The following is a 21,264-nucleotide window of genomic DNA, read 5'->3' on the forward strand; positions in this document are numbered from 1 at the left end:
TTCGATTTGTATGTGTTGCTTTCAGTAGTGGGGCAAATCTAACGGGCTCTGTCCTACATTGCTGACAGGGGCAATGCTGCTGGATAAGTCTGTGGGGAACTGCATTTTCAGACAAAAGTGCAGGGAAAGGTCAAAAGGTAAGGTTTTTTTGCTCTTATCAAAAATGAGGGGTATTAGCTCATGTCCCCTTGCTCAGCTCAGCATCCTGACCTGCGCTCAACTCAACTCAGTAGAGCTCAGCCACTGGGGTGAATTTCACAGGGCAGCTGTCATCCATGCACTGGAAGTCAGGGTCTCGAGGAAGTTTGTTGCACTCACTAGCTTAGAGAAAAGTGTGGAAAGTTATCCGTGAGGTGTCAGAAGGTGGGGAGCATCTTTCTGTTGAGTATCAAGGTATATTATCATTCTTGGCTTTGGAATGAGCTTTTAATTATTTTTCTTGAAGAGTGATTCAGAAGTAGCTGAGAAGAGGAAGGCAGAAGAAAGCCGTCTAACTCCTGGCCATGCACAACTTGCTTAGCTTTCGTGCAGCCAGATCCAGGTGAAGGGCTTACTGTAAGTAAGCAGAGAGGCTAAAGGATGGGAGGGCAAGAGTGGAAGAGAAATCAAACTGCTGATTTATACCACAGATTATTTTGCAAGTGGGGACTTTAAAGTTGTGTTTGACTTTTGGAACAGTCTTTTACTGTTCAAAATAACTAATGGATACGTAAAGTGGAAAAAAAAAAAGGCAAACAAGACGAACCCTGAAAACATTTTCTCCTTTTAGTATCTTTCTACAGTCTACAGCTACGTGAAAACATTTGAAGTACTTCCTACTTCTGTTAACTTCTGTTTATAGTTTCTGAGGTCTACTTCCTTCCTGTTATGATTTCAGTGGTGTTACAAATGACATGCTTTACTCCTGTCAACGCCAAAGGCATGGCTGGTGTTTTTAACGATCTCAGTGCACGATTTATCTCAGTATTGGTTTCTCTTGTTTTAATACTGCTCAAACTGTTTCTTGAAAGAGTTTCGTGCCAGAGTTCTGCAACTGAAGTACTTATCTTCAAAACTCGGTTCTGCTAAGTGGTTTTGCCTGCTACTGTAAACTCTGTGAGCCTTAACAGGATTGTAGGTTAACCAGAAAGAAGAGATGATATATTTTAAGCTGAAATAGGGTGTAACGGGGTTTGTGGAAAAAACACAGGATTCACGTGAAAACCCCTGTGGCCTTTCAGGCGGGCATATGTGTGCTGTTTACATCAGCGTTTGTCAGCAACGTGGAGGTGGGGAAACACCACCTTCGCAGAGAGCTTTCAGGAAAAAGAAGCATTTTCTTGCACGCTGTCAGATCATTGTCTGTGAATTCGTGTAGAGAGGCAGAGGGAGAGAGAGCACATGAAAAAAATGGGTGGGTAGTTTGAAACAGTTCTAGTATCTCCTTTCCCATTCAGTTCTATACATTATGTTCAGCTGAAGCTGGATGATATGATGTGAAAAACCGTCAGGATGTTTTAAAATCTGAATTCCTGTCCCTGGAATAGTTCAAGGCCAAGCTGAATGGGGCCCTGGGTGATGTCATCTAATAGGTGACAACCCTGGCTGTGGCAAGGGATTGGAACCAAATGGTCTTTGAGGTGCTTAGAAATGAGAAGCTGTTGTGCCTCATAGAAGTCTTAAGGGTTTGCTCTTTGGACATGAGTTTGGTTGGCTTTAAGATGCCAAAATATTACCATGACTCGGAGCCAGTTGCATTGGAGCTGGTGTGCAGGCTATTCACCGGCTAACAAGCATTTGCCTTTCAAGCCTATAGCCAGGTAGCTTTGAACCCACATGGGGTGGTTGCATCCACTCATCATGGCACTGCTGGCTGTGGACACCCACTTCCTGAGGAATGCACAGTGCTCTGAGGCTCGAGTGTGCTGGAATGACAGTCAGGGTGGAGCTAACTGAGGTGCCCAAGAATAACAGCTCCTTGTCCTACCTCTTATGCTGGAGCTCTAGATAGATAAACACAGTGGATGGGATCATATGGTTTGTTGTGGAAGATGGGAACTTGCCCCTTAGGGAGTTAGTAAGAGAGTAGGGTGGTCATTTGTGCTCAAACAGGGACTAAAAAACATCAGGGTTCCTCGATTCTGGACTTGAATTTTGCTGCCTACTCTGCACTGATGGGCTGTTACCTGAACGCTAATGCCCAAGTGGCCACACGTGAGTTGGTGGTTCACAAAAAGGAAATAGTCAAGACAGGGTAGAGCCCTGTCCACTTCTTTTTCAGCTCTTAGATGTTAAATGTGAGTAGATTCATGCCCTTGAAAACAGTGGAAATGAAATGAAGGGCTTCATTTTGCAAATGCATGTTTATTTGTTTATTTTTTCTGCAGTGCTGGCACAGTGGGGCTGTCTCTCATGCCTCTGCAGGCCTGCTGGCAGTGACAGTGCTACTGATGGAGATCAGGCCACACACTGGTCATTTCTCTGACATCGGTCTTCCAGACTCAGGCTATCATTTCCTTCTTCCTTCAAAAAAGCAGATCTGACATTATGCACAAATTCTGTCTCAAGCAAAGGAAAAACAGTTGTAGGTGACTTCTGCATAAAGCACAGACAGTGATGTTTGTCCACTGTATTCCTGGGAGGTAGTTTCATCTTTGACCCATGGGCTTGCTTTGTTTTAATTTCAAGATTGGCTTCTGCATTGTTGCTGAAATCCAGAAATGTGTGGACACACTGGCCTGACTGTTCACCCTGGCTTTTCCTGGCCAGGCAGAAATGACCTCTGACAGCATCAATGAGACTCCTCTTATTGCTATCAGAGGAAGATGTCCTGTGAGTGTGTGTATCAGCTTGGTGAGGAGTTCAGAGCAGGTTCTTGCATCTTAGCAGCAGGAATGCACTTGCTAAGACCTCTGTGCTGTATTGGTGCCATGTGTGTATCTGCATGTGTGTCAAAATCATTTCATCACATCCTCACCATGTTGTCTGCCTTACTTTCTGACTTTCTTCAAAAAAAGATGTTTAAATCTGAATTGGGCAGTTGGAGGGATGCCCTGACTTCTTCAGTTCTCCAGGTTGCATACTCTCTGTCCTAATGGCTCTTCTGAGCTGGGAATGCCATCAGAGCACAGGCAGAGGTAAGACAGTTTTAAGTTCTAAGTTCAACTTGAAAGTGCTTGAACTTTTTTTGTCTCCAGAATGCATTAGCCTTTGTTCACGGGTAAGTCCTACTTATCTATCTGGGGACTGTTTACCCCATGTAGTCCTGCATCTTCTCCTCCTGATTTGATATAGGTACCAGCTTTGGCACATGTTCATCAAGTAATTTTCTTCTTTACTGGGGGGTTGCAGCCAACTCGTAGTGATGTCCGTTGCTAAATACCTTGCTATGGGTCTAGTTAATGCTTCTGTCCCTCTCTTGGGTCCTCTCTCAGTCTTAGTCTGTGTTAACACTACAATCTAAAGGCAGGGAAGACTTTTTACTATTCTCACAGTGTCAAGCATGATGATCCTTACCTTTGAAGGTTAGGCTTTGGACAACAACATAATAAGGAGAAAGAGTGTCCTTGAGTTTTGCCAGTTATGATTCTTACCCTAGAAAGCATGAAACACTCAGCAAAATGCAATCGTGGCATGCTAGGCTTTCCCATGGGAAGCTGGTGTGCAGCTTAATTCAGCCCTAGCCACCACATTCATTTTTTTTTTTTCTCAGAGAGGCGGTTGAATTGCTTCTCACACTTCTCTTAGAGCCGTTCATAATTCTCTTGTAAAAGTGAAGGCTGAGAATTTCCAGCTTCTAGCCTAGAGAGCATCTCGATCCAGATAAAATCCTATTAGAGCTCGATGACCTGTATTTTTGGTAGGTATCCCTTTCAAGTTTCTCCTAGAGATCAAGATTTTTATATCTTCAGAAACCAAAGTTATGGCTGAAGTCTAGCTACAACTCCAATAACTCATTTTCATTTCCTCTTTTCACACATGATCAAGAGGTTTAGCCCTCCTCATGACTGTCCCCTCCCACAGAAAAACCCATGCGAGGAGTAGTGAGAGGGGAAGACTTCAAAAACAGGGTGAGTGACATCACCATGTATCTACTGTAGAGACGTCAGTCTCCAAGAAATAGGAAAGGTCAGAGCTGTTTAGAGCAAGGGGTTTTCACAAAACGGCTGAAAAACCCAGACCAGGTCTGAAGAAATCACGCCATCCTTTTCCCCTATCTATTCTTTTCCCCAAATAGTTGAAGACTCTCCATCCAGAAGAGAAACTGCTGTGTGATTTTTTAATGCTGGTTTCCATCATGAAGATTAAGCTGGTCATGGTAGCTTTTGCCAGGTTTGAGCTAATGAGGAAATAATACAGACTTCCCAGAAGAAAGCTGTGAAACAAATGACAGATGCTTGCATGGGAATAGAGCAAATTTCTTTTGTTGTTTTCCTTCTAAATGAAACCCTTTGCATTTTTTTCCCCCATCATGGGGGTGATGTAGGAATGATGTGCCACTGGGCTTCCAACATCTTGGCACAGACATTGCTGGGTGATGGAAGGCAGAGAGCTGGGACAGCTCCTGGTGGAGGGGAAGCAGGAGGTGGAGGAACAGAGCAACCCCCTGGCATGAGACCTGGGAGGGGGTTTACCTGGTGGCCCACAGCATCCCATGGACCAGATCTGTGTCATCCGTGCATGAGACAGCACCAGACTGAAGGGTGACTCTGAAGTCTCACTTTCCTTTAAAACCATCGCCCTGTAAATAAAATGGCTTACCTACTATCCCCGCAGATGCAGGCACCGTTTAAATATAGCAAGCATTGATGTCTATCTGTAAATTACAAGGAAATGAATAAATCGAGGCAGCATAGACCACAAAAAGGAAGTTTGAGATCAGCCCAAGGCTTTGGTTGGTTGGCTCCTGCCGGGGGAACCTGCCTAACCTTCATGATCCCCTACAGAGGTGACACAGCCATGAATCAGACCCACGGTTCCTGCTCCCCTGGTGGCTGCCCTGGGGCTGAAGCTGTGGCAGCTCTGCACGCATGCCCACCTGCAGCAGTCTGGATGCATGCTGTGGGGCGTAGAAAAGCTAAATGAGCCCCTGCTCTGAACGTCTCAGAATCCATACCCTTCTGTAAACCCCTGAGCTCATTTTGGGGAGGCGGCGGAAGAGTTCACAAGGGGCTGTGAAGAGGATTTGTGCAGGAAGTTGGGGGGAAAGGACTTGTTTCATCTTTGTTTTTTAAGTTCAAGGTACATCTGCTATGTTGCTTGCCATCGAACAGCCTGCTCGGTGCAGATACTTGGCCAAGGGTTGCTTGGCTTAGCTTTGTTTTTATTATGAAGGTCAAAATCATTTAAAAAAAGGCCATAGAAAAAAAGTAAAATTAGGGTTTTGCACACAGCACATGTGTCTGTGGGTCGCTAGCTACCTTTCCCCCTCCGAAATGACATTTTATGCAGTTGGCCCACATGTCTGAGGGAAACGGTAATGAAGTCCTAGAAATTTTATGGCAAAACTGGGTTGGGAGAGGAGACAGAAAGATCAAGAGGGCATGTGGGAATGGAAGCCTGCTGAGGGCTCTCCAGATGTGTTAGGCACTCAGTGTTTTAGACTCCAGCCAAGGACGAGTGTCTGTTGATGCTTTGAACTCTATTAAACCATGGAGACCAAAGTGCAGGATTTGATGCTTCCCGGACGAAGTCAGTAACTCTGGAACCACAACTGTTTTTGCTTTTATACTGTGCAGGTGACCTGCATATGTTGCCTGGAGAGGTGGTGGTGTCTCCACGCTTGGAGATCTCCAGAAGACACATGGACTAGGCCCTAGTCTGGCAGTAAAAGCAGGGAAGGAAATAAAAGTCTGGCAGGATGCAGGGACAATCAGTATTGGTTTTATGGTGCAGGAGCAGAGCCAAGGCAATGCATGGGGGTGGAGAGCAAGTGGTGACGAGGAGAGCTGCTGGAGCACAATGCATCTATCAGGTGTCATGGAGCTGGGGGTCACCAGGGCCATTTTGTGCATGCTGCAGGTATACGTTTGCCTTGCCTCTCGTGAGGGGAGAGCAGTTCTGAAGTGGAGAAGTGGGTTTTGGCCATGACGAGAAGTCAGCTATTTCTCAGAATTAAAGCGGCACATACAGACGTGGGGAGAAGGAAAGGCATGAAAAAAATAATCAATGCATAAAGTCATCACTCTTCCCCCACCAAAAAAAGGAAGAGAGAAGCTAAAAATGGCTGGAAAAAGAGGAGGGTAGGTGTTAGCTGCTGCATGTAGTGGGGGAAAGCTGCCTGTGGGGTGGGGGAAGAGAAGCAGCTGCCCAGCAATGAGGATAGGAAAGGGGTGCGAGAGGAGAGGGGGCAGCCCTAGTTCAGGAGCAAGCCTGGAGGCCACTTTGGTGGGTGGAGGAGAGGGCAAGGGAGTGAGAGGATCCCAAAGGGTGGACCTCAGGTGTGGAGAATGAGGCTGTGGGGTGGCTGACTGAAGGTGGAGGTTTTGGGGTTGTGCCTGGATTCTGGAGGAGCTTGAAGAAAGGGGTCAAATGGAAGGAAAGTGCAGATGAAGGAATATAATGAGGGGTGACACAGCCACTGATTCTCTGTTGAAGAGGAGGAAGGGAGGACAGCGAAGAGGAATAGGATGGTGATGTTCAGAAATCAGGAGCTGTTTGTATTTTGAAGAGTCAGTGCTGTGAGGTGAGGTCTTCAGGAGATGCAGAAAAATGTTCTCAGAGGATCTTACAAGAAGGCTTTCAGTCACACAGGGAGAATGGGAAAAAAAAACAGATCTTGAACTGGGATAGAGCTTCCCAGAATAGACCCAGTTCAAGAGGCAGGGAAAAGCAGGAGGCTCTAAGCTGCTGAAGGAGTTTAGCTGTGTGCCTCTATGCTGAAAAAGACAGAGGAGCCACAGCCGGTGATGCACCCGAGGTCACAGCAAGGCCATGCTGAGAGACAAGAAGATGATGCTGAGGGAGAGAAGGTGGTCATAGAGAAGGAACCGAGAGCCCAGAGATCAGATAAGGAGCAGTGTGTATACTGAAGAAAGTTTTTGAGAGGAGTAAAAGTTAACAAGTGGTCCTGATGTGGTGAAGCCTTAGTGAAAGTGGGATGTTGAATAATTCCTCAGTTCCTCAACAAAGTCAAGCTAAGCTTCCTTGGCTTCATGTGAGCATCTCCCCACAGCTACTCACGTGCTCCCGCCCAGTTCTCTGAAGCTCCGTGTTTGGAGAGAGAAGTTAAATGCTAATAGAATAGAATACTTAGAACTGGAAGGGATCCTTAAAGACTGTCTAGTCCAACTCCTCTGCAATGAACAGAGACACCTACAGCAAGATTGGGTTGCTTAGAGGCTCATTCAGCCTGACCTTGAGTACCTCCAGGGACAGGGCTTCCACCACCTCTCTGGGCAACCTGCTCCAGTGCCTCATTACCCTTATTGTAAAAAACTTCTTCCTTATATAAAGTCTAAATCTCTCTTCTTTTGGTTGGAAGACATTTCCCCTTCTCCTATCGCAACAGATCCCACTAAAGAGTCTGTCCCTTTCTTTCTTACAGCTCCATTTCAGATACTGAAAGGCCACTATCAGGTCTCCCCAGAGCCTTCTCTTCTCCAGAATGAAGAGCCCCAGCTCTCACCTTGTCCTTGCATGGGAGGTGTTCCAACCTTTGGGTCATTTTTGTGACTTTTCTCTGGATGGGCTCAAACAGGTCCACGTCTCTCCTGTACTGAGGATACTACATCTGGACACAGTAGTCCAGGTGAGGCCTCATCAGCACAGAGTAGAGGGGCAGGAGCACCTCCCTCGACCTGCTGGCCACACTTCTCTTGATGCAGCCCAGGATACAGTCAGCTTTCTGGGCTGTGAGGGCACATCGATGGCTCTTGTCCAGCTTCCCATCCACCAGTACCCCCAAGTCCTTTTCAGCAGGGCTTCCCCAGGTTGTATTGATAGTGGAGGTTGCCAAAATCCAGGTGCAAGACTTGCCTTGTTGAACCTCATGAGGTTTCCTGGGCTCACTGCTTGAGCCTACCTAGGTCCTGCTGGCTGGCATCCTGCCCCTCAGGTGTGCTGCCTGCACCACACAGCTTCTTGTCATCTGCAAAGTTGCTGAGGGTGCACTTGATCCCACTGTTGATATTACTGATGAAGGTATTAAAGAGCAGCCAGTACCAGTACTGATCCCTGAGGGATACCACTTGTCACTGATCTCAATCTGGACATTGAGTCACTGGTAACCACTCTCTGGGTACAATCTTGTAATCACTTACTTGTCCATTGAACTGTCCACCCATCAAATCCAGAGAAGAATGTTACAGGGGACTGTGTCAAAGACCTTATTGAAGTCCAGATAGATAACATGAGTTGCTCTTTATCCATTGATGCAGTTACACCATTATTTTTGTAGTAAAGACAGCAACTCCTATTCATGGACTCTCAGCAAGGCAACAAAGTGTTTCATGGTTCAGGAAGGCTGATTTTAAGTACCAGTATAATTAACCATTACACTTATTTCTAATGACACAAGGGTGCCAACTTCCATCAGAGGTCAACATTTCTTTCCTCCTTGGGAAATAGCAGCCCACTGGACTGGCAACGGCGTGGCGCTGCTCCTAGTAGAAGGCATCACAATGAGCTGCACAGGATCAAGGACGTGTACCAGCATGTATGGGACTGCAGGGCCTATAATGCATCTCCAGGCTCACAGCTCCTCTATTTTGGGTCTCATATAAGCATGGGTTGAGCAAGAGAGACAGAGAAGGTCATAGTGTGTTCTGTTACTGGGGTGACATTCACCAACATTACATTTGGTGAAGTTTGCTAAGGGGCGGATGAAAAGTCAGTGTCAGCTCAAGTAAACCCATGACCAGAGGCTGTCCAAAGCCACCTATTCACTCCTGAAGCAATCCTGTGTCTCTCTTCTCTCAGAATGTACCCAGACCTGCTTTTAAATGCATTGGGAGCAGCCGAGTGTTCAAGGCAAGCACAGAAAGTGCAAGTGCTATTTATCCCTCCTTAGCAAAGGTATTCTTTTCTGTCTAAGGCGTATTCTGAGATGTGCTCAATCATGTTAACAGCAGCAACAGCAGCAGTATTATTTTGGTGGAAATGGAGGTGTCCATGCAATGCTTGTGAAGACTGAGCAGAGCAGGGCTGGGGGGGCTTTGAAATCCTGACTTTGTGGGCTGAGATTTCACCCCAGTGACAGTGAAGTTTTAAAGAACAGAGATGACTTCAGTCACCTGAGAGCAGGTCTGCGATGTTACTTAGCTGCAGAGGATATCCCGTGAACCTCACAGCTCGTGAGCAAAGCTGCCCGTGTTTTGATGGCCAATTTCTAACCAAAGTGAGCTACACGGTGGAAAGAATTATCTCATTGTCTGATTCAGTCACTTCGGCAAGGTGTTTGCAGAACGTAGTGGCTTTGTATAGGATAACAGAAAAGCGTTGGGCTGGCTAATTCAATTAAAAGCGAATAACTACAGTCTAGGCACTGACAGCATGTGGGAGGAAGTGGTGTTTCCACTGTGACTGGCATTGCACGACTAGCAAAAACAAGGTGGTTTGAGGAACGCTTGCGTGTTAATGGCATTTCCCTGTTCTGTTTGTCAAGCAAAGGTGGGAATATAGAGTCAGAACTTACTTGAATCAGTTCTTTTACAAGAAAAGAAAAGGGGCTGCCATGGGAACGATGCCGAGTGTCTGGCTGCCGCTGTGCACAGGCAGCATTATGCTGCAGGGGATAAGGCTGTGGGTGAGACAGAAAAACGCTGTGGGATGAGGAAGACGGGCTGCCTGGGCACCCCTCTACTCGTGCCTACTGTCCCTGTGCCAGAGCAGGCCCCACGGTGTGTCATGCAGGTGGCAGGGCTGGTGTGCTCCAGGAGCACAGGGATGGTAGGCCCAACTTACAGCCAGGGGCCTGGCCATAGGGCTGGAGCAGCTCTAGAGTGAGTCAGGCGCTCACCACACAGCATAGCCCAACAGCGTGTGGTGGCATCTTCCTCTGTGCACACACCTGTGATCTGCTTAACTGGTCTCAGCTGTTTGAAAAGCCTCTTCTCTTCCCTCCACTGTCTAGCAGCAAAAATAAAACGAATATATTGGATGTACCACTGCCATTTCAAAGATGAATATGGTGGCACAAGTCTGGAAAATGACATCAGGTTACTTCCATAAGATCACTCTGTCACAGCAGCAGTTCTTTCAGGACTCTCCAGGGTAAACCACATGACACCCAGCTAAAATCTTTAGCACTGGAAGAGCTGTCCCAGCTGGAGCTGCCTGTGTAAGCACTAGCTTAAGCTGGCATAGCCTCCAGTCCTGCCCGTCCTGCCCATCCTGCTCCTCCCAAGAAGCTTATAAACAGCAAGGGGACCAACTCTTTACACCATCTGATATTGATAGGACAAGGGGGAAAGGTTTTATACTAAAAGAAGGGAAATTCAGGTTAGATGTTGGAAGAAATTTTTTACTCAGAAGGTAGTGAGGCAGTGGCACAGCTGCCCAGAGAAGCTGTGGTGCCCCATCCCTGGAGGCGCTCAAGGCCAGGTTGGATGGGCCCTGGGCAGCTGAGCTGGTGAGGAGCAGACCTGCCCATGGCAGGGGGTCGGGACTAAGTGAACCTTAAGGTCCCTTTCAACCTAAAGCCATTCTGTTATTCTAAGATTCGTATCCTGATTCAAGTTATAACCCAACGATATGGCAAGAGCTGTCAGTAGAGCATGACCGTGCTATGTACATGGCCATAATGCGCTGCTCCAGCTGATCCAGAGTTCTTCAACCCTGTGCTCCCCAGCCACCACTGCTGCATTTCACCTGTCTGAAATGACTTTCTATCGCATCTTGTTCAAGGGAAGCAATGGGGCTGGTAGGAGCTGCGCCTGGCTGAGGTAGCACGTATCATCTGCAGGTACAGCTCCATGCCTGCAGTGGCCCAGCCACACAGAGGCTGCTAGACCACACTCACATAAAAGAGCCGTTCCTTCTGCTCTGTGGTTGGCATCAGGAACTCCACATCAGTGGGCTTTTTTGTTTTCTAAAGTTGTTGTGTTGCGGGGAGGAGGTGCAGCACCACTGCTTTTTAGCCCTGCCCTTGCATCCCTCTGGGCCACCATGGGGCAGGAAACACCAAGTAGGCCTCAACAGCTGGAAGCAAAACCAGAAGCGCCCTATTAGATGCTGGAAGGGGAACTTTTATTTATTATTTCTGAGTAATGTGGGGAATCAGGGCCACCTCCAATCGATGGGCTGGTTGTGGGACATGGCAGCAGGGCAGCTCCCCAGCACCTCAGGTACCCAGGGCCCAAGCCCCACTCGTGGCAGCAGCATCGTTCTTGGGAATTGAGCTGCATCCAGTGTAGGAGGCTGTTTGTCTTTCTTCTTTCTGGTTTTCTTTCTTTTCCTTTTTTTCTTCTTTTTTTTTTTTTTTCCACTGCCATCATATGGTCTGCCTGCTTTTTTTCTGCCTGTCAATAAGTTGGGGCTGTCGGACAATAAGAATTCTGTTTTGCAGAAGAAGCAGAGGGCTTTCTGACATTTGGAGTTTGGGCTTCCTTTTTTATTTTTTACTTTATTCAGTGAGAGGGGAGAAAAGCAACATTTCTTCAAAGTTTTCCTGTTGAAAAAACCTCCGAGAAACAAATAAATACAAATTAAAGTAATTAAAAAAGCAACAAATCGAAGAGTAGCCCAACTCCAGGCAGCGGCCGCTGCTCTGTACCAGCACAACTGCCTCTGGCTCTGGCCCAGCCCGGTCTCACCAGTCACCCATCTGTATCGCTATAGGCAGACCAGCGGAGCATGGGGATGCCTCCGTCCCCAGAGGAAGGCCAACAGTCAAGGTTGGCCACCAGCAGGAGGAGGTGGAACTCCTCTCCGCTGCAGTTCTGAGGCTCAGACCTGCTGCTCCTTGCCAGCTTCCACAGGGAAAGCTGAGCCTGTGGCTGGCTGGAGCAGCACTGATGTGCCTGTTTTGCTAAAAACAAAAGGCTTACTCAGAAGTAGAATTGAGGTGCCACTTGCCTTTACTCCAGCCCTTTTATATATAGTCTTCATTGCTCCTGATTTTACTGCAGCAGTCACCATATGAATCGTAGTGCAGAAGTGGAGGAGGGGAGGGAGCTGCCGAGCTGCTGCGGGAGCTGGGGACCTCACGGCTGGGGAGTCCCCATTGCAGGGACTGCTCTGAAGAGCAGCATTCACCCATCCGACTCTTGGTACTTCTGCTGCTTTCTGTTGGTGGTGGTGGTGTTTTTGTTTTTATTTCTTCTCTTTTTTTTTTTTTTTTTGTTATCTTAAATGAAATCTGTGTCTCTTCATATTCCCCAAGGAGCATCAGAGTTTTCACTGTTTTCCTTCCTGTTTTGTTGGTTTTCTTTTTTATTTTTCATCACCAAGCTGCAAAATGAAGAGTTGCATTTTCCTGTAGTGAAGGGCTATGCAATACAACCTCAAGCCTAAAAACTATACTCAAAGAGAAGGAAAGAGAGCAGTGGTGCTTTGACCTTCAGTGTAGGCACCTTGGCACTAGAGGCAGCAATAGGCTTGCTTTCAGTATGTCTACAACTTTGAAGATCTGCAGAACCATCAACCAAATGCTCAAGAAACTGCAGTGCTCCCAGCACCCTTTCCTCCATATGCCTCACAGTGATGCAAGTTGGAAGTGCACTTACTTCGAAGATTCCCAAGTTGATGAATCAGAGTCTGCATACAACAGTGCTTCACAACAAACATTACCAGGAGGCCAGCCTCATTCTCTCTTGGCATTTTTACAAAGCCATGGCAACGTAAACAAAGATTCATAACGGCCAGAACAGAGATCACTTAGCAGCTTGAAGTATCTATGTAGGAAAGTCACATACACATAAACATTTGGCCCATACGGTTATAAGCGGAGATAGATAAACAGCAAATGCTCTTTTGGGACACCACTTAGGCTCAGCGTTAGGGAATTTGAATGTGAGGGATCTCTTTCCATACTGGTCACTTGAAGTGACCTATTTTTCTTTTTCCAGCAGTACCGAGCAACTTCTGAAAAAAAAAAAAAGTCAGCATGTCTCTTTCTGCTGCTTCCTACTTCGTTTAACTAAAGTGGCGCGTGACGTGATGAGTACACACACAAATCAGGTCATCTGCTTGTTGGAGCCCAAATGAAAAAAGAACGAATCCCTCCAAAGTTCCAGCAAACGCCAACCCTCTAAAAACCCAACGACTTGGCTCCATCTTCGGCGGAGGTGGCTGTGAGGCTGTCGAGCAGAACTTTCTAAAATTCAGCGCTTCGTTTTCATTAACGCTCTCCTCTGCATTGCTGTCTAGACACCAAACCAAAATGAGGTTACCCAGAGCAGAAGCATGTAATAAGGGACATTTCTTGTCCTCAGAAGCTTCCTGTCTGCATCGGTGAGGCAAGTGGCAGGAGAATGGAAGCCGAACTAATCAGATCCCTCCTCTACCACCACCTTCAAGAGACGACACTGAGAGAGGGCTGATAACAAAACGATCTAGGTTGTGATAAAAAGGAAAAAAAGCAACTCAAAATGTGGATGGCATTTTTGAATGTAGTCAAACACCTAGCAGTGCTGGGAATGGCACTTGTTGCAGCCTTATGCGCTTGACCTGCATCTCCCACGGGCATTTGAGGATGCTGTAACCAGCCCTGTGGGTTCCTGGCCACAGGTAGCCCCAAGGGAAAGCCTCATGGCTCCTGCTAGTGAGCCTACAGTCACAGACACTGCCTTTGCCCAAGAACTGCTGTCCTTGATGGAGTACTGCCTGCTTCTCCTTGCCCATGGGGAGCTGAGAAAAGAGGCAGCAGGCATTCATGCAGTTGCAGATGGGACTGGGGGGGGGGGGGGGGGGTCTGTGCCCTCTTCGCAGTTGTCAAGTGAGTTCTTCACACCACACAGGGGTTGGATGAACCTGCTTACACCCTGGGCCCTTCCCTAGGGCTTCAAGGTTCTGGCTGGCCTGATGGTGGGGTGGCCCTGCTAGGCTGTGTGGCAGCAGTGGGAGGCAGGCACAGGCTCAGGGTTGCTTTTGAATGGCCTGAGTAATTCACTAGTGATCACAGGGGAGAAGTAATAGCTAAGCTGGGGATTAAAGCGAGATCCCCTGTATTCTTATAAGCGCCACAAGGGAAAAGCTTCTGCACCATTTTTTGGAGGTGGGACCAGGATTGAGGTGGTGATGATGAAAACGTACCTATCAACTAAATCAAAACCTACCACTCAAAAACACCAACAACACATTTTTATGAGCAATTGTGTTCATTATCTTAAAGAAGGAGGAAATCCCATAATTCTGTGCAAAGTCTGTGCCTGAAGTGATTAGCCACCAGTTCTTGCCAGTGGGAAATTCTTCAGTGGGTGCAAAAGGAGGCAAAAAATGTTGAGGAATGCAACTGTACCCCACAAGATGTGTCTCAGTGGATCTAGAAAAGAAGAGCAGAGGTAAGGGGCAGTTTTGGCACACATCACAGGCTTTAGGAAGGCCTCATGGACCATGATTTAGAGGTGCTGGCCTCCTTTGTAGCTCTGTTTGACATGGTGGATGTTGAGCTTGTCAATCATCCCTTTATTTACAAACCCACTCATCATTTACAGAGCCCACTTATTTACAAAGACTGCTGCTGAAAGTGCCTCTTGAACTCTCGTAGGAAGTTTCTTTAATCAGAAAAGTTTCAGATCTCTGACTTGCTTTGGGTTGGTTTTTCTTCTCTTTTGCTTTTTACTTTTTCTTTTGCACTTCACATCCAATATTATAGAGGAGAAAATGATGAAGGCCATGTAGTTAAGATCTACATTAGTCTTCTCCGTGTGAGGTTTGCATTACCCCTACTTTGGCAGGCTATTTCCTTAGCTCAAGGTAGCAGAAATGGAAGAGACAGCTAACTAGAGCAGCAAGATACGCTGACTTTGCCAGACCCCTTGGTTGCAGCCTGCTGCAGAGGTACTTTAAGTTGCCATCCTCATGAGGAGTTCTCACACAGTCCCCCCAGTGCTCCAGGCACTTGGTCTTTTGTTGCCTGTTGGATCCTCTTGGGTCTTGTTCTCTCTCCCTTCTCCCATGCCCTTGTTTCTCTCTGCCATTTGTTCTAGACTCCCTGGAGGCCAATCTCACACCCTACCACCTCTAGTTCCAGGTAGTTGGTGGGGAGCTGGGGAGCCATTTCCCTCACTGGATTTCACTTTTGCTTGGGTGCAGAACTGTGAGAAGCTCACGAGGAGCTGTGAAACCAGAAAAAAAGACAGGAAGAATTTCTAGAGGATTTTTTTTAATCAGTCCAGCTTTAGTGAGCACTCGTAAGATGATTTTCTCTTCAGAGGCTTATAACTTGGCAAAAATTGGATGCAGCTTTTTTTTGCAGGCAAGCAGCACGTTCCTGACACATAAGCCAAAAACCTGTCACATTTCAATTCCTTTTTCCAAAGCCTGGAGGCACGAAAAGAAAGGTCACCAAATTTCTTGAAGCATGGGGGAAAAAAGAGCTTATTTTCTTCCAGATAAGTGATTAGCACTTAAAATTTCCAGGCAGAAAATAATGTACTGGGGCAGACTCCAACCTGGAATATTCCAGCCCAAACAGTTGTCATTTGACAAAATTACACGCAAATGGAGTTAGGAAGCAACAGGCAACTGCTGGAGTTGCTGGTGCCCCATTAAAACGTGTTTTAAAACTTCTTTTCAAAGAATGGAAATTGCTCTGCAGGTGTATTTGCTATGGCTGGGGAGAGGTAGCACTCTGCTTCCCTTCCAACCCCCCCCACTTATTATTTTTTTTCTGAATGAAAGTGTTTTACAAATGAAAAATGAGGTTTCTTGAAATGAAGGGGCTGCCTTTTAGTCTGAGCTGGCTTCCATGAAATTGAGAACCTCCTGTGCTTATCTCTGAACTTGTCTCGGGGTGACAAGCAGCTGTCCATGTTGGTGCGGTTGGGCTGGAGCTCCTGTGAGTGCAGCAGCAGGGATGTTCTGCTGGTCCTTGGTTGGGGTGCATTTCAGTGCTGGCTGGAGGGCACAGAAAGAAACAGAGTGCCACTGAAAGCTTCGCTTTCCCCCAGGCCAAGTGAAGAGTGGCCCTGGGCAACACACTGGTAGTGGCCTCACACAGCAAGCATCCTTGCACAGCAAGCATAAGGCTCCTGGGACAGGACAAGAAAAAATCTTGCAATTTTGCACAGCCATTAAATACTGCAGGGACACAGTAGTGAAATTGTCCTCCCTGAACCCACCAGGTACGCAGGATGGCGGCTCCATCGCGTAAGGTTGAAGCACTCACTCCTCTTCATGCTCAGGGAGGCACCGTGCTCTCCTGAGCGCTCCTTCCCTAAGTTTTCACCTTGGGGGGCAAACCTAAGTGGAAAAGTTGGTGCCTGTGAGCAGGTCTGAAGAGACACGGCCTCTCTGTTTGCTCCCATCTCCTGCCAGAATCGCTGTCCCACTGCTACCACTGCACAGTCCTATCCCAGGGTCACAATGCACAATTTCTTATGTCACGGAGCAGATAACATAAATCACATTCTCTTTGGCCAGAGAGAAAATCTTCAGTTAAGACTGAAATAACATACTGGTGGGAACTGCAATTTGGAAAAAGGGAAAAGACACTGGCATGGCAAAATCCTCCTCGAGCAACACCCCAGTCCAATAAATCAGATAAACAACCTCTTCCCAACAAAAATTCAAACAAAACAAACTGAGCTGAAAACAAAAGAAACGCAAAACCCAAAAGGACCAACAAACCCCCAGAGCTCTGACAAAAGACCAGAAATCATGTTTCATTAGAACATGGTGAATCTAGTAGCTGAAAACCCAAACAAAATGCAGATATGGCAAATAGGGAAAAAACAAAAAAAGCAAGATGAAGACCAGGAGAAAACGAATGCCTGGGGCACCACTCCCCAAATCCTAATGTTCTGCAGCGTGGCATGTTGCTTCACATGAGTCCCGAGCAGCCCTGCACGGCTTTGCTCCCCTCCCCACTCGCTGCAGCTCGATGAAAGAACAGGAAGGATGTTTGACTGCAGATTGGCCAGCAGCCACTTTCAAAGGGGAGTCATTTAGTGAGATTCACTCATACTTGTATCAGCTCAACCAAAAAGAAAATAATGAACAACACTGGTGAAGCAGCTAGACAGATCTTGCACACACTTCATCCTGGACCCAACTGATGGGAAAAACGCTCTGTTGTGCAGAATGTAACATTGCAAGTACTGATAACACCTCCCTGCAAACCTCAAACACCCATTTCCAGATGACTGTTTACTACCACGTGGTCAACCAGGGCTGACCATAATGTGTACACGACTGATTATTACAGCCCCAGCACTGCACTGGTTTTACTTTCCTTTAAACATGGGCGTGTATGGAGGTGCTTTTGACTAGTCCTTTATTTCTGTAACAAAGCTGCCGTGTGTAAACCAAAATCTGAGAGCTGTTCAACCTGAGGTGGTCAGGCTGACTAAGAAAGATCCCCAAGAACGCTGAACCGCTTTTAACAGCGAATATTTATCAGTTACTATCCACGGCAGGAGACAGTCAGGCAGACCTCAGGCTGCAAAGAGACAAACCACGATGCTGCTGCAGTTACTTCAGCCCAGTGCTGCTCTTAGGACTGTCGAGAAAGTTCTTACAAACCTGGATGATTCTTCATTCATGAGAAGTTGTTCTTCTCGTCCTTTCACACTCATCCCGCAGATAAAACTCGATATGTTTCACCGCTAGAAGGAAACTTTGGAGGGTGAGAACTGCTGGGCAGAGCTGAGGCCTTTGCACTTCTCAATCCCACCCCCACCTCACTGCAAGTCACCACCCCACAGTGTGACGTACCTCCTGGGGCAACTCTGCTGGTGAAGCTGGTGAGCACCAGGTAGCGACAGGGGTGGTTTCTCTCAGCTTTCACAGGTTCTGAAGTTCTTCTCTGCAAGAGTCAGAGATCAAAGGCCCGGGGTGCTGTTAGAAGCCACTCTGGATTTGCAAACCGCTTCTTGAACATGCCCTGAAATCACAAGCTGAGTTAAAACAAGACTGCCTTCTCCAAAGCCTCAAAAGCTGGCCACATCTCAGCCCTCTGGACTTCTGGATCCAGGTTTCTGTCTCTGCTCTGCCATCAGTGCGTGTGGCCACAGGCGAGGCACGGAGGCTGATCTCATGCCATGAGCCATGGGGCACTTTGTCCCATCTCCAGCAGGGCTGGTCTTGACCCATCCAGCCCTAGAGCCACGTGTCCCTGCTTCCAGCCTGCTTCCTTGTGTGAGCCTCTGTGCTTTGGCAACCACCTTCCCTGCAACCTTCTCAGGTTGCAGTCGATGATGAATTTGATGTGAGGGTGGATAGCCAGGCCAGGATGACAGCCTCAGACCCCGTTGATTTGTGCTGGAGCATTGTGGGCAACTTTGCAATCTCTGAGCCCCAAAGAAGAATCCATTCACAACACCTTAAGCCAAACACCTTAACAAGGTGTCTTGGAAGCACCAAAGCTGAACAAAGAGGCACCTACACTAGCCGTTAGGGAAAGTCAGGAGTTCATCTTTGAATGGTCCTTAGCTACAAGACTTCAGCAGTCTTCAAACGTGATACGTAGGCCTCCCTCATCCTCGGTCATAAGGCTAAGCAACCAAACACCACTTTGCTCCTTCTTTCTGACCAAAGAAATCTTGACTTCTTTCAGCTTAAACCAGGAGCCCACATGAGGAGTTCAGCTCTGGAACTGCAATTATGCTTTCATGTAAGGCATGATAAAGGTGAATGTAGATGACAGGCATACAGAAATGCTGCAACTTGTTGGTAAGCAGTTCGTGATTACCATGGTTAGGCATAGCTTGCACAAGTGAGGAGATTGGGTGTTGCTCTTTGACTGCTGTTTTTTGCCTACATCCCATCTTAGGCACAAAAATCTGCTTGCTTGTGAAGCTGGTAATATAAAATTACGGGATGGGGGCAATGTAGAAGTAAATAGATGAGTTGTGGTGTGCTATGAAAAAGGGTTAGCACAATTCAGAAGGGGCTGTGTAGCACTCTCAGCAGGCTAAAAATACATACACAGACAATATACTATACTGGCACTAAGGGTCCTGCAGTAGTGGAGTTTACTGAGGATCGAGAGATTCAATGTGCACTTATGCGGGACCCTCAGAAAACAGTATTTTACTTAGAAACTAATCCACGAACCACCTGGGTTTGTAAAGCAGACACCAAATACATGAGCTAGAAATCACCTTCCCCTTTCGACATAAAGTTTGAATAACTGCTCAAAAAAGACAACCTGGCACCGTGGCTGCATAACAGAATGGTAAAAAGTGCTTACAGAGGGCACCTTCCTCACACATTTAACCAACTTTAGCTCAAGCGTGCTGCTGACTTTTATTGAAGTTTCAAGACAGATTTCTGCCACTGTGAGATGACAGAACATTTTACTGGGGTTTGGTAGTGTCTGAGTTAAGGAAGAGAAGTGTCTCGCATTCTGCACCAAGGTATCACCCTCTGCTGCTCCCAGCACTGGCAGGTGGGAATGCCCCACGAGACATGGAGGGAGATTTTCTTCCCTGAGCAGACTGCACAAAGGAGGGTTACAACAGGTGTCTGCCAACGTTTTTACCACAGTGGTTGAGAGCACTCTGGTCTATTAATTTATTTTCAAATCTTCGTCTGCCCATATTTATGTCGGGTTCTAAAAATAAGTAGCACCGTTAACATTTTGAATTTTAATTATCTCCTGAATATCTTAAAAGATAAGCTGGAAGGGAAACCCCCCCCCTCCCGCCCCCCACCCCCACTGAGCAGAAGTACAATCTAGTTACATGAGTGCAATGTATCAGAAAAAGTGAGTAATGAGCAGTGAGAAAGACTGTCTCATTTTGCAATTTTTACTTCATAAATTATCTGATTTGACATTCTGTGCTAAAAATCTGCTTATGAACCAAGAAAGGCAAGGGACGTACCCCACTTCGTTGAAGCAGAATCTGCAGCCACAGAAATTTTGCTGCTTTAGTGCTGCAGCACGAGCCACCTCCTGCTGCTGAGATGAAGACTCTTGTTCCTAGATCAACACGTATCTAGAAATAGGCACTCCTGGCTTCAGGTTGGAGTCTACACAGAGCTCCCTGGTTTTGTGCAGTCACATCAGAATTGTATTAATTCCATTGCAGAGGTGCCATCTGTGCATAGAAAGACACAGCACACAAGTGCTAACTGAAGTTGTCCTCCCTACCTGCACACCTAAGACCAATTCAGGAGTTAGAGAGAACTCTTATCCTTAATAAATTAATTCTTAATCTGAAACTTGCATTTAATGCATTTTTAATGAACCATGCTGAGTCCATCAACTCATTTTATTTAGGAGCTTTTGCCTGGGACTGGCAATGAATATTTTATACTGAAGTTATTTCATAAGAAAGAGGCAAAATGGTGCCAAGACAGGCCATAAAACTAAGCATGTGTTAATAGCATCTGTTACAAATAAGGCTGGATTCCACTTTCCATTGTCTTACTCTTTTTTCCTCAAGTTGTTTAAATTTTCCAATTCAAAAGGAATTTGGCTGAAGGTTTTCCTTACTTTGTCTTGACCTCAAGGAGGACTGCTTGCAGAAGAGTTGTACAGAATCTATTACGAGCCTTTAAATAGTGAGAGCATGAGGGAAAAGAACACAGACTTCTCCTTGGATATTCAGACCAGAAAAAATTAGGTGCAAAAACGAACCCCTCCAGTCCCCCACTGCCTGATCCCCAAAACAAACTGCAACAGCTCTGTTTGTGCTGCTAATCCAAAAGCAGCATGAGACCCTCTGTTCCCAATGAAAGATGTAGCAAAGTGTGTTAAATTACTCATCAACACACATTATTTCAAAGGACTTCAAGAATGTGTCAATGACTATCCAAATGAAAGCCATCTTGGGCCATCGAGTCATACTGAAAGAAGCATTTAATTTAGATGCTACACACCTTGCTCAGGAATAAAAATACTATATTGGATACAGACTCATAAACCAATGGCCAATGGCATCCTGGCTTGTATCAGGAACGGCGTGGTGAGCAGGACTAGGGAAGTAACCCTGCCCCTGTACTCGGCATTGGTGAGGCCTCACCTCAAGTACTGTGTTCAGACTTGGGCACCTCAGTACAGAAAGGACATTGAGGTGCTGGAGCAGGTCCAGAGAAGGGCAACAAGGCTTGTGAAGGGCTTGGAAAATATGCCCTTATGAGGCATATGAGGAATATGAGGAGAGACAGAAGGAACTGGGGCTGTTTAGTATGGGGAAAAGAAGGCTGAGGGGAGACTTTATTGCTCTCTTCCAGTAC

General features: G+C 46.7%; 1 long non-coding RNA gene across 1 annotated transcript; it reads right to left on the minus strand.

The window, feature by feature from the left end:
• Positions 1–12,234: 12,234 nt before the first annotated feature.
• LOC101748722 lies at positions 12,235–19,698 on the minus strand. The gene is made up of 3 exons (XR_005857631.1): positions 17,797–19,698; positions 12,645–17,687; positions 12,235–12,369 (listed from the first exon to the last, which is right to left on the minus strand). It is a non-coding gene; the product is annotated as an uncharacterized LOC101748722 (long non-coding RNA).
• Positions 19,699–21,264: the final 1,566 nt, after the last annotated feature.

This window comes from Gallus gallus, chromosome 2 (assembly GCF_016699485.2).
Source record: "Gallus gallus isolate bGalGal1 chromosome 2, bGalGal1.mat.broiler.GRCg7b, whole genome shotgun sequence".
In the NCBI taxonomy this organism is placed as follows: Eukaryota; Metazoa; Chordata; class Aves; order Galliformes; family Phasianidae; genus Gallus; species Gallus gallus.